Source organism: Meles meles, chromosome 6, assembly GCF_922984935.1.
Source record: "Meles meles chromosome 6, mMelMel3.1 paternal haplotype, whole genome shotgun sequence".
In the NCBI taxonomy this organism is placed as follows: Eukaryota; Metazoa; Chordata; class Mammalia; order Carnivora; family Mustelidae; genus Meles; species Meles meles.
Genome location: NC_060071.1, coordinates 99,948,730 through 99,962,789, shown reverse-complemented (window position 1 = coordinate 99,962,789; position 14,060 = coordinate 99,948,730). Strand labels below are relative to the sequence as shown.

Below are 14,060 nucleotides of genomic sequence, written 5' to 3'. Positions count from 1 at the left end.
GCAGGTTTATTCTAAAATGTGTGCAGAAATAAATAAGAAAGCAAAAATAGCTAAAATTTCTAAAAAAGAAAGTTAACTTGGGAAAATTTACCCTACCACTTTTTAAAAACATGTAAATAGTAATGATTAAATACCATACAAATACCGGGGCACCTGGGTGGCTCAGTGGGTTGGGGCCTCTGCCTTCGGCTCGGGTCATGATCTCAGGGTCCTGGGATCGAGCCCCGCTTCGGGCTCTCTGCTCCGCGGGGAGCCTGCTTCCTCCTCTCTCTCTGCCTGCCTCTCTGCCTACTTGTGATTTCTCTCTGTCAAATAAATAAAATATTTTAAAAAATACCATACAAATACCACATTAAAATAATAAATAAAATAACATGGTATTGTTGCATGAATAGACAGACCGATAAGCAGATTATAAAATGCTGGAAAAGAACCTCATATACTAACAATGGAAAATAAAGGCAGTATTTCAGACCATTAGAGGAAAGTTATATTATTTCATGAGTAATTTTGACACAAAATGCTATCTTTCTAAAACAAAATGCATTTGAATCTTTACCTCAAATTTCACACTATCAGATTAAATATAGTCCATCCATTCAGTGGAACTCTGGACATCTGTGAAAGAAATAAGGAAGATCTCCATATATTACAACAGAATGATCTCTGTGGTTGAGATCTAGCTATCAACCAATCTATCATCTCTCTGAATTTATTTGTCTATACAAGTTTTTTGATATTTTTTAGAATAAAAATAACAAAAACTAATGAAGATTGTTACCTTTAGGAAATGGAAGAGAACAGGAATGAAAGGGTAGAGATTAAGCTATATATCTTTGAATTATCCTATTTTTAAATTCTTATTTATTTAATTCAACTATAATTAATGCATAGTGTTGTATTAATTTTAGGTCTACAATACAATAATTTAAACATTCTATACATTACTCAGTGCTCATCATGATAAGTATACTCTTAATCCCCTTCAACTATTTCACTCAACACCCCCCATCCACCTCCCCTCTGGTAATCACAGTTTGTTCTCTATAGTCGAGAGTCTATTTATTTTGGCTTGTCTCTTTTTTCCTTTGTTCATTTGTTTTGTTTCTTAAATTCCACAAGTGAGTGAAATCATATGGTATTTTTCTTTCTCTGACTGACTTACTGCACTTAGTATTCTACCCTCTAGACCTATCCATGTAGTTGCAAATGGCAAGATCTCATTGCTTTTTATGACTGAATAGTAGGCTAATATATATTCTAATATATGTTCTATGTGTGATGTTGACAGTGAAGGAAACCATCAATGATTTCCTTCCAAAATGACAAACCACTGAATGGGATATTTATTTGCAAATGATCTATTAAGTAAGGGGTTAATATCCAAAATATATAAAGAACTTATACAACTCAATACTAAAATAATAATAATCTAATTAAAAATGGAAAGAACACATGAATAGACATTTTTCCAAATAAGATATGCAGATGGCCACAGACACATAAAAAGAAGCTCAACATCACTAATCATTAAGGAAATGCAAATCAAAGCCACAATGAGTAATTTATATATTTTTTTAGTTATTTTATATTTTTGATATTAAAACCATGCATATTTACATAGTTCCAAACAAAATAAGTTATTTTTAAATTCCTAAAATTTGAATACAAATGGAAGTAAACTAACTCGAGTCCATATCAAGCTGATAGAATCAGCCCACAAGAATTATATCAAGTGGTTTTTAAAATTTGGTATTTTGGTTATATATCTTAGTGGGATGTATCCTAAATGGAGGCAGGGTGGGAGAACTGAAAAACAGACTAAGCTGCATTTGGTAGTTGTTCTTTTAGTAATAATATTATTGTTATTTTAAAAAAATTGCTTTGAATCTATTTAATATGTATATTAAATATTAAATATATCTATATCTTAGTTATAGTATGCTGAATAATAGCTCCTAAGGATATCCACGTCCTAATTTCTGGAACCTGTCAATGTCGCTTTATATGGCAAAGGGAACTTTGCAGATGTCATTAAGTTAAGGGTCTTGAGATGGGAGATCACCCTGGATTATCTGGATGGGCTCCATATGATCCTACAGGTCCTTAAAAGAAAGAAGCAGTCAGTCAGTAAAAAAGAGAAAATGTATCCTGCTGGCTTTGAAGATGGAGGAAAGTAGCCTCTATTTAAATGACATAGGCAGTTTCAGGAAGCTGGACAAAGCAACAAGCAAAACAAACAAAAGGAACACAAAAACACCAGATTCTCCTCTGGGAACTTCAAAAAAATTCAGCTTTGGGAACTCATTTTTTTTTTCCCTCTTAGTGGTGTAAGATAATAAATTTGTGTGTTTTTTAGCTTCCAAGTTTATACCATTTTGTTATAGCAGCAATAGGAAACTAATACAATATAATTAAGGATATATGTAAGTATAGACTCAGACAATTTAAATGAAAACTTTGGGTTTTTTTTTTTTTTTAAGATTTTATTTATTTATTTGACAGACAGAGATCACAAGTAGGCAGAGAGGCAGGCAGAGAGAGAGGAGGAAGCTCTGCTCCCTGCTGAGCAGAGAGCCTGATGCAGGGCTTGATCCCAGGACCCTGGGATCATGACCTGAGCAGAGGCTTTAACCCACTGAGCCACCTAGAAACCCCAATTTTGGGATTTTAATTTTAGTTGGCAATGTCCGTATGAACTCATAATTTATTTTTCATTTTTAAAATGTATGCAGTTCCTGGATCAATCTAATGACAAGTTCTAGAAATAATGTAACAAAGAAGCACCTGGATTTTTATCTCTAAATAGAGTTTTCCAGTAAATGGGACCAGGTCTCCTTGGAAAAATGGTCAATTTCTGTCCTGGGGCAGGGAGTATGTAAAGTGAGCTTCAGGTATTTATTCCAGCCATTAAAAACAAAAAAAAAAAAAAAAGAAACAATCAAAGAGGACTGAGGTCACTTCCAAAGAACACACTCAACTGGAAAGGGCTTCGACTGGTCAAATAAGAAATAATATGAATCTTGGAATGATTGTATTAATGTCAAAGGAAAAAAATCTTTGAGTATATAATAATAACATGCTAAAATAAAGCAACAACAAAATGAAACAACTAAGCCAACAAAAACTTAATGAACATATTTAGAATTTGCTGAGATACACATGCCTTTTTTTAAAATTGATAATAGTTAAGAATTTATCTTGCTTTTCTATACAAACTGAATTTCAAAGTAAACAAATACTTGTTGAAGACACTGTCTTCTTTAGAGATGAATTTCAGTATATACATGCTAAAAAAAATTACAGAGTTCAAATTTGCAACCCCCTCAAAAAATAATGATGTAGGCAGGAGTCATTTATGATGACTGAAATCATTAGGTGAAATAACATTGAGGAAATTTAAAGTGGATGGCTCAGTATGACATCATCTGGATCCTCTGATCAGTCTTAGCCTAACCAAAAATAGGACAACCAGATATTGTATGTTTCTTGATGAGAAGCACTAGGAAGTACACGGTGCGATGCATTAATTATTCTTGCCTCATTTCCAAATAAATTACAAATGAACCTATATATAAGGAAGCTTCTGGAACTAACTAGCAATTTCTAGAAAACATAGGGTTAGAGAACAATGCTAAATGACACCAGGATGCAGTCACCTAAATACATAATGTAGGAAAATATACAGGACAGATCTTCTAGTAGACAATACGGGGTGGAGGGAGAGGAGGAAATGTTACAGATTGAGATACCCAAAGGTCATGTCATTTTTATGCAATGGATAGAGTTTTTTCAGACTCTGACTGAAAAAATACATATTTAATATGAGGTTTTGAGTCAGTCAGGGAATACTGAGTACAACCTGGTTATTTTGTATTATTTTAAGGAGTTTTTGTTAATATTACAAGGTGTAATAAATGGTATTATGGTTACATTTTTTAATGTGCTCTCTGATAGAGATAATATGATGTATTGACAAAGGATATGAACCAAGGTCTGGAATTTGCTCAGACACTTTAAGAAAAATAAAGATTACTGATTTTTTTTTTTTTTTTTTTAATGAGAGGAAGAATAGGAGAAGCTAAATGGCAACTACTGCTTGTTGAAGCTGCATGATGGGTACCTACTAATTAAATCATTCTCTTTACTATATTGAAGGTTTAAAATTTTCCAGGATATGATGATAAACATAAAAAGTAATATTAGATTCATTCTAGCACACAGGTGACCAGATCTGAGCCTGCGGTGTCTTGTAACTCAGAGCTTGGCAGTCAGAGTTTTAGCCTGGAAGACATTTTAAAGCAGATAATATTTAGAACATTTTTTTAAATTGTGATATAATTGACATATAACATTGTGTATACTTAAGACATAGAGCATATTGATTTCACACATTTATATATTGTAATATGATTTCATCCACAGTGTTAGCCAACACCTTTATCACATCACATGATTATCATTTTTTTGTGGTGAGAATACTAAAGATCTAGCTTCTTGGCAACCCTGAAGTACACAATACAGTATTGTTGACTACAATCACTATGCTGTGTATTAGATCTGTAGAACTTATTTATCGTCTAGTTGCAAGTTTGTACCCTTTACTAATATCTTCCCAGTTCCTCTACCTGCAATATGGAAACCACTGTCTGTTTCCGGGAGTTTTTTAGATTCCTCGTGTTAGTGATACCATGAAGTTTTTGTCTTTCTTTCCTTGTCTAGTCTATCTCACTTAGCTTAATGCCCTCAAGGTTCATCTGTGATGTCCCAAATGGCAGGATTTCCTTCTTTCTCATGGCTGAATCACACACACACACACACACACACATGGGTGCTCTTCTGTTGATAAACACTTGGATTTCCCTATCTTGGCTTTGGTGAGCAATGCTGCAGTAAATATGTGAATCCAGAAATATTTTTCGATATCCTGTTTAGAAAATGTTATTTTTAATCTCAGTAAAAATTATAACTTTAAACATAACTTCCTGTTACATTTATCATAAAATGAATTATACAGTATTTTATAAGTCATACACAAGAATTTACTTGGTTTCTCTTTTTTTTTTTTTGGTAGCTAGATAGGTGAATGTCTGAAAATATCTTTTAAAAAGAAAATAGGGCAATGATTTCCTTGCTTTATTTATTATTTTTAAATTAACATATAATGTATTATCTCAGAGGTATAATAAGTTTGTAATTCGTTGTCATAAAGGTTGATAGTTACTTTTAGGGAGAAGGAGATTGGGATTGGGAAGGGGCATGTGAAGAACTTTCTAGAGTGCCTGACAAAGGTTATTTTTTGCCTATCTTATATGAATTCATTAAACTATCATTTTATGCAAATAAATGAATAATAAAGGGATGCCTAGGTGGCTCAGTCAATTAAGCATCTGCCTTCGGCTCAGGTCGTGATCCCAGGGCCCTGGGATCAAGTCCTACATGGGGCTCCTTGCTAAGTGGGGAGCCTGCTTCTCCCTCTGCCTGCCACTCCCCTTTTTGTACTCTCTCTCTCACTCTCTGACAAAAAGAATCTTTAAAAAAATAAAATAAAGGGGCACCTGGGTGGCTCAGTGGGTTAAGCCTCTGCCTTCAGCTCAGGTCATGATCTCAGGGTCCTGGGATCGAGCCCCACATGGGGCTCTCTGCTCAGTGGGGAGCCTGCTTCTCCCTCTCTCTCTGTCTGCCTCTTTGCCTACTTGTGATATCTGTCAAATAAATAAATAAACTCTTTAAAAAAAAGAAAGGTTGATGAAAATTGGAAAGAGAGACTCAAATCTGTTGACAAAGATAAAATGTAGTTGATAATGCAGTATCTGCACTATGTAAGGGAGTGAACAGTCTCCTATATTGCTGGTAAGAGCATAAATTATTAAATTTGTGGCCAATTTGGAAGTATAATTAAAAATAATACACCTAGATTTTGACAGTTACCTCATTTCAGTGCATTCGTCTACAGAAAAACACATGTGTTTCTGATGTTACATATTACATATATATGTCTAACAAGAATTTACACTACCACATTTTTGTAGTAGTAAAAACGTGGAAACAACTATAGTGTGCAATAGTAGAGACCTAGATAAATAAATCCATAACACCAAACAAGTATACAATGGAATACTATGCAGTTATTAAAAAGAATAAGATCTTCCTATATGTTTTGATTTCAAACAGTCCCAAGATACATTGTTAAATGGATTGTGGGGAGGAGGATGTTCGGACGAGTGGAAAAACAGTGCTAGCATTCGTTTGAAAAATTCATGAAATAGCCCTGAAAGACAAAACTAAAACAATATGTACTATATCTTAAGCAGGAGAGCTGAGAGGCATAGGATGCAGGAAAGAGTATTTTTAACTGTATCTGTTTCTTGTTTCTTTTGAATTGTGTACATATGCATATATTGACTATTATTGTAACTTAAAAACAGGTAGTGTCCCTAAGGGAGTTGCTGGGGATTAGAAAAAGAAAAAAAAAGTATTATTCTAATATGGGCTCATTCAGTAAGTTCAGTACCTAGTACATTCTTTAGATGATTGGACCAAAATTTGGGGCCCAGTTTGAGATTTCACTGGGGATTCAGGATGCTTGGCAAGTGAGTCTGTCACTAGGCTCATGTCAATTTGTGAGGGAAAGTGGTCTCTGTGAGTACACAAAGGACCTCTAGGGGGCAGTGTTTCCTAACACGACTGCCAGGTTTACAGTGTCAGTTCTGGCCGGATGAAACAAAATATCCTCCAAGAGTCATATTTCATTGTTACTACTATTATTTTGCATATTAAATTCACTCCCTGTTATTGTAGCTACTTCCCTGGTTTTCCAAGTTCATTCTTCTTGCTATGTAGATTTTAAACCTGAGCTGGTTTTCTTTCCCTTCTCTATCCTTCACCGCCTTCTATAGCTTTGAGTGTTCCTTCTTCATCTCTGCTGTCCCCCTTTGCTAGCTACTGCCTGCAATCCTCCTGCTTCTTTTTCGTCCTCTTCACTTCATCTTTGGGCCAATCCTGGGCAACTTCTCACTTTTTCACAGAGCAGCAGGACAAATACAGAGAAATTACTTAGGTTGAGTATTACAGTTATCAGTGTTTCCAAGAAAACTGGGGTGATAAGATCGTCAGTATGCTCAGGGCTATCTAATTCTTGGTGCCAAAACATTCAAGAATGGTGCATGAGCAGTTTAGCGTTCTTAAGCTTTGAATTCATCTTCGTCCAGTTCCCACTGTGTTTCTTGCTCCTCTCATTCGCCTTGAAGAAACATGTCATAGTTCTGGAAGATTAGGTCCAAGTAATATATATACTTTGCTATAATTGACAACACTTAATTTCCACAGATTAATATTAATCCTGTTTTCTGAAGTTAAATAGGTTTCTTCTCTGGAATCCCTCTCTGATCAGTATTGCCCAATCAAGTGCATAGGAATTAGTTGTTGAGTATAATGTGTTTTATAATTGTTCATAATTTTTCACCCCACATGTATTTTGACTACTAGCTAGTCAAAGTAAGGTGATAAAGATGGTCTCACTGTGCAAATAGTTATCTAAGTCTAGCTTCTTTGAAAAATATAAATCCATCTTGTTCATTGTGTGTCCTCATTGCATATCATTTTCACTGTTTTTCTTTTATCATAGGGTCTTAGTTCAGGTTCCCTTAAAGGAATTCCTGAAGTGAGGTTTGGTGTGTAAGTGATTTGTTAAGAAAGTGGTAATAGGAGGGGCACCTGGGTGGCTCAGTGTGTTAAAGCCTCTGCCTTCGGCTCAGGTCATGGGATCGAGCCCCACATCGGGCTCTCTGCTCAGCAGGGAGCCTGCTTCCCTTCCTCTCTCTCTCTCTGCCTGCCTCTCTGCCTACTTGTGATCTCTCCTTCTGTCAAATAAATAAATAAAATTAAAAAAAAAGGAAAGTGGTAATAGGAGAGAAGGGTAAACAAAGGTGGGGAAGAGAAGGAAGCAATACCAGCCATGATGTTAGGCAAAGGCAATTTAGTGGGTGTCTTCACCCTAACCCTGAAGGGGAGCTCTGCATGTAAGTTTTAACTCCATTTTCCTGGCCCTTGTGGCTTCCAGTCTGACTGTGTACCCTGCACACAGTGATCTAAACCTGGTAAATATTTGTTAGATAAAAGAATGGAAAATAGACCTGCTAGGGAATATCAAGGAGCTTAGACTCTAAACAGAGGTTAGGATAAGGAGGAGCGTGATTAAAGCTGTGAGAGGAGTACAAATAAATAGTGGGTTCCAAGGAAGAACAGGTGTCTTTTCTTACCTATCATTTTTTAAATATAATGATAATATTTTTTAAAAGCTCTTAAGGTATACTTATCAGTCTCTCGGATACAGTGTAGAATCCAGAATGAAAACTAGGATATGTAAACTGGACTTTGCTTCAGAGCCTCCAAATTAGAGGACACAAATCTTTTAATTATTTGAAGGAATAGAGATATTTTTCAAATGTTTACATTATGTGGATCTCCTTTCAGCACATGTACTCCTTTAATTGAGCTTAACCTGCAGCTAGCAATAGGGTAATGTCAATAATACCCTTCTGGCAAGTACACTGTCCATCCTAAAATTGCTAGGATTCTGCAGCCAAGTTGCTAGGTACGGCTCTGCGGGAGTCTCCCTTGCTCTACACACGTGGAAGAGGATTTCACAGTGTATCCTGCTTCCGTGCCAATGTTTGTCCTGTTACCTTCGCCTGGAATGAGCTTCTACTGTTCTTAATTTGGTTCTTTCTTACTCATCGTGCAAGGCCTAATCTCAGATGTCTTCTTAGCTATGACACCAAAAGCACAGGCAAGAACAACAACAACAAAACAGATAAATGGGACAACATCAAAATTAGAAACATCTGTGTTGCAAATAAGATCAAGAAAGTGCAATAATCACACACAGAGTGGGAGAAAATTTTTACAAATCATATGCCTGAATAGGAACTTGTATACAGAGTATATACAGGTGCTAGGGGCACCTGGGCGCTCAGTCAGTTAAGGGTCTGACTCTTGGTTTTGGCTCAGGTCATGATCCCACCTGGGGCTCGATCCCAGGACCCTGAGATCAAGAGCACACCACTAAGCTGACTGTGCCACCTAGGCGCGCTGACACAGATGTTCTTAAAGCATTACTTGTAACATCCCCAAAATGGAAACACCCCAAATTTCCTTAACAGATGAATGTTTAAAGAAAATACAGTATATTCATACAATGGAAGTTTATTCAGCAATAAAATAGGAATAAAATACTCCATGCTACAACAGGATGAACCTTAAAAACACCATGGGAAGTAGAGAACTCAGTCACAAAAGACCACATACTATATACTTCTATTTATATGCAATAGCAAATCCATAGAGACTGAAGGCAAATTAGTGAGATGCTCAGGGATGGTGGGATGGGAGTGGAAGGCGGTGGTGCAGGGGAAGAAGACGAGTGTCAGCCAGTGGCTACTGGGTTTCTTTTAGAGGGACAAAAATGTTCTAAAATTTGATTTTGGTGATGGTTACACAGCCAAGCGAATATATTAAACATTGAATTGTAACTTTTAAATGAATGGATGGTATATTGTGTGAATTATACCTCAATAACACTTAATACAGCTCTAAACAAAACAAAACAAACAAACAAAAACCCCTGAATTAAAAGTATCCTCTAGAAAAAGATTTCCTCAGGGGCGCCTGGCTAGCTTGGTCAGTGGAGCATGGGACTCTTGATCTCAGGGTTGTGGGTTCGAGCCCCACATTGGGTGTAGAGATTACTTAAAATATAGTTATAATATATAAACATATAAATAAATATATAATGATAAAATAAAATTAAATAAGTCAAATACAATTAAAATAATATATTATAAAAATAAATATATACATATTATACCATATATATTACTTGAAATCTTAAAAAAAAAAAAAAAGAAAAAGATTTCCTGAAACCTCAGTTTGAGTTCATTACCCTTTTTTGTGTTGCTGGAGTATATATTTATGTTAATAGTCATATTGCATTAAAATTCCTCATATGGCTGGCTTTATCACTAAACTAAATTCCTTAGAAATGAATTTTCTTCTTCCTCTTCCTCCTCCTCCTCTTTCTTCTACTATTGTTATGTTGCCAGTGTCTAGCATAGTTTTTCAGGTATAGGAAGCAAACAACTGAGCTGAACTATATTATTTTTGCATCCTTTTGAGGCTATTTCATAACGTTAACACCAAATTTAAAATGCTTATAGACAGGAAGAATCCCTTCCTAAATATTAGAAAATGCTATCTGCAATACTCTTTTTTTTTCTTCCTTTTTTTTTTGTTTTATTAATGGGGAAACGTTTTGCCTTGAAATTATGGATGATAAAGACAAATCATAAGAGCATATAATCAATATTTGCATACAAAAGCACAGTATATATTGGGCCATTAAGATGACTTTATGAAGGACAAATCAGATCTGACTCATTTTTACTTTCTTCTCATAATACACACCTTATAAATTTAAAAAACCTTACAATTATTTTATCTTTTGTTAAAGAAGCTCTTCAAACACTGTTAATTTGCTCTGAGTTTTCTTCGTCTCGTACTTCAATGAAAGAAGCAGGTTGAACCACTAAAACTCTGCTACTCTAATATTATATGATTTTACTAAAGACTTCATTGTCACATTGTCATCCTAGTTTCATTAATAACACCAGAATATTATTTGATGGGATAGTTGAAGACAGCTTTAAGTAATAATTATTAATTGGTTTTATATTCAAAATTCTGTTTGGAAAAAACAAAAATCCTTTACCTCAGTGATTTTCAAGATTTTTTGAACTGAATTGTTTTTCTTTTCTTTTTTTTTTTTTAAGATTTTATTTATTTATTTGACAGACAGAGATCACAAGTAGGCAGAGAGGCAGGCAGAGAGAGGGGGAAGCAGGCTCCCTGCTGAACAGAGAGCCCGACGCGGGGCTCGATCCCAGGACCCTGGGATCATGACCTGAGTGGAAGGCAGAGGCTTTAACCCACTGAGCCACCCAGGTGCTCCTGAACTGAACTGTTTCTTAGCCAAAATCTTTACAAAATCCAGTATATAAATCATGTAAGAACAGAGATTCTCTGCTAATTAGAAGTTGAAAAAGAGGGTCAAGAGACCCAACCTCTAGCCGCAGTTGTCCCCCAGGGCACCTCCAAAGATTGCTTATGGCTCCTAAGAGTAAAAATCACTGCTTTAGTTAGATGGAAAGTAGGTCTAAGCATCTCCCTGTACCTGGGGAATTATATTTTTTATAGTAACCAATTACCTTGAACTAAGCCAAGTTAATGGCATTTTGCTAACTGATTAGCAAACACTGGAACCCACGTCATATGTGTATTGTTTTATATAGACTTTTTAATAGAAAGGTGTTAATAGGAAAAAATCTTAAAAAAAAAAGATGTTAATAGGTAACTCTATGATAACACACTGGGATGATAGAAACAGCTGTGAAATGGGTTGCATGTAATTTGTAATTGGCAATATTTAAAGTGCCAACTTTTGCAAATTGTTCACTTGAATAAAAAAAAAAGAAAATTCCAAGTTATTTCTATTAAAGTTATTTTTATTCCTTTTGCTTTCCCTCACTGAAAGCCCTAATTGGAGGACAGAGAAAGAAGCAGAGTAACAGCTGTCATGGGTATTGCTTATGAGCCGAATATGACTTTGGGAGTGGGGAAGAGAGCAAACAATGTCCATCCACTTCTTCATCTCCATCCCAATCTCTCTGTCTCTCTTTCTCTCTCTCTTTTCTCTTCTGGATCACATATTTGGTTATCTCTTAGGTCTGCCATTCACCCACAATGGAATCTTCAACAAGACTTTTAGCTTTCACTGTAGTTTTCTTGTCTAAGCAATTTATAATCGTGTCACCTTCCTCCTGGGGCTGTGTGAGAGCTATGTCACACCGTCCGTGGAAAGCACCTACCACAGTGTATGGCTTATAGTTAGGGTTCATTGACTCGTAATGGTTCATCTTCTACTAAACCATTTCCTTTCTTTTTTTCCTCCCTTACTTCCTTAAATTTCACTTTAACATTTCTTAGTTTCTTATATACTTTATATTACTGAAGAAAAAAATGTGAGGCATTTTTGTTTGACTTTTCCATGTTTTGGTTTGGGTGGGTTTTAATTTATGAAGAGAAAAACACACAATTGTGTGCATAATTTATAACAGAAGAACAAAGCATCGTTACTCATGAATGTCTAGATTATAAAAACTGGGAGAGCACAAAATAGCAAAATATCAACACAAATTAACAAACAGTGATTTTCAGTATACTGTGACTCTCACTAAGTGTGAGGTCCTAGATTAAACAGTGTTGGTAGGAGTCTGTCACTCTTAATGGGGAAAGAAAATTATTTCAGAAATTCAAGGGTAAATAAGGAACAAATACTTGCTTGGGGGGAGTTATTTATAAGTAAAATTTTACTAATAGTTATGTTATTTATAATTTCAATTTTCTTTTAATTTTAACAGCTTTTATTTTACTTTATTCCTGCATCTCCTCAATTGTTTCTTCCTTATGTTTGCCCTTTCCCTTTCCTTCTTGAGGAGATTTGGGGTTTTACAATTCAAGGATCTTTTTGTGGTCTTTGTCCAGTTTTAGTCTAGGGATTACCCCCCCACCCCCACCCCGCTGCCTTGCTAGAGTGAATGCCCACGTAGTCAGTGATGCCATCCTCCTGTTCTCACTCTCTTTGTTCCATATAGAGGACAATTTCTTCCTATGAACCTGGATGACCTTGCCAATTTGCTGACCTTTGTAGTGTCCTCACATAACCTGTACTTCAGCCTCCGTTTGGATGGGCTTGAATCAAATGTTTCCTCTCTCTCCTCTTTGTAAGGAGGGGAAGACATAATCTTACTGCAACTGTGGGAAGGTGCATTGAAATGCCTTTTATAGTTCTTGTTTGCATCAGAAGTCCCAAAGGGACTGAGCTTCATTTTGGCTGCTTGTGCTTTAGCGATGGTGGTGAAAGGGAAGAGCAATTTTATTAAGTTAATAAAGAATAATCTTCTAACATTAGTGGTGTTGCTCCTTCTAGACGGGGACAGTAATGGTGTCTACAGGCTCTGTGATTTATCCAGAATCAGGAGGTTGTGGGGCTGGGATGGGAATTCTGACTTTATCATCCCTGCTGCTACCTGGTGCCTGTTTACAGGGCAGTGCTCCCAGGGTCTTTCCAAATTGCAGGCTCTGTATTTTACCAAGTTCTCGGGGTACTCATTTCTCATCCTTTTCTTTAGATGAACTCTTTCCCAAAGTACCTAGACACACATTTTAGACTTTTAAATTTCATCCATTATTTTCTCTTATAATGACACAAGTTTTTTTATTGTGAGCTTATAGACTTGCTCACACAATTTCCTGTGCTTTTGTAGGTATTTTCTTTTCAAAATTGGTGGTGAGGAGGCAGGGGAGGACAGAATTACATTGGTTATTTCTAAGTGCATTTAAAAGATTAAAAATAAAAGGAAGGAATTCAGAGGTGATGTCTTTGCTGCTATTGGTGGAGTGAGGATTGAAGGAGGGGCAGAGCCAAACCTTTGGGGGAAGGGAGGTTAGTCCTGTCCCTATTGAGATTTGGAATCATTTTAAGTTCCTCTCTCAGATAGTGAGGGTATCCAAACTTGGACTGGCTCCTGTCAGAGATATGCCTTCACTTCTAAAGTGAGGAATCCCACACAGGAAAGAAAATGGCCAAGTATGACAGAAGAGGAGGAATCACCTCCTCTTTATCTCAGAAAAGCTTTAATCCTCTAAGTATAGATTTTCTCCACACGATTATGGTAGCAGAAGTTACTTGAGTAAACACACCTCCGTGGTTTTGAAAATCAAATCAAGTAACGTATCTTCCCTAGGTATATCTTATTATTTTGAGTGTACATTCGCACACACGCTACTCACATACCCACGTATATGCAATCTGTCCCACAGATAATTAGATATATGCTAATTTACTAATTTGTCATTTTAAATATGTATATAATTTGTAGTTTTCTTGCTGTGATGGTCATCCCTCCTATAAAATATCTAAGTAGTTTGGTGTTTTTCCATCA

General features: G+C 35.9%; 1 protein-coding gene and 1 pseudogene across 2 annotated transcripts in view; one reads left to right on the top strand and one right to left on the bottom strand.

Annotated features, from left to right (window-relative positions):
- MDGA2 (MAM domain containing glycosylphosphatidylinositol anchor 2) overlaps window positions 1-14,060 on the top strand; it is an 878,646-nt gene that overhangs the window by 376,632 nt on the left and 487,954 nt on the right. The window lies entirely within an intron of this gene.
- On the bottom strand, window positions 12,490-12,944 carry LOC123944713 (annotated as a pseudogene).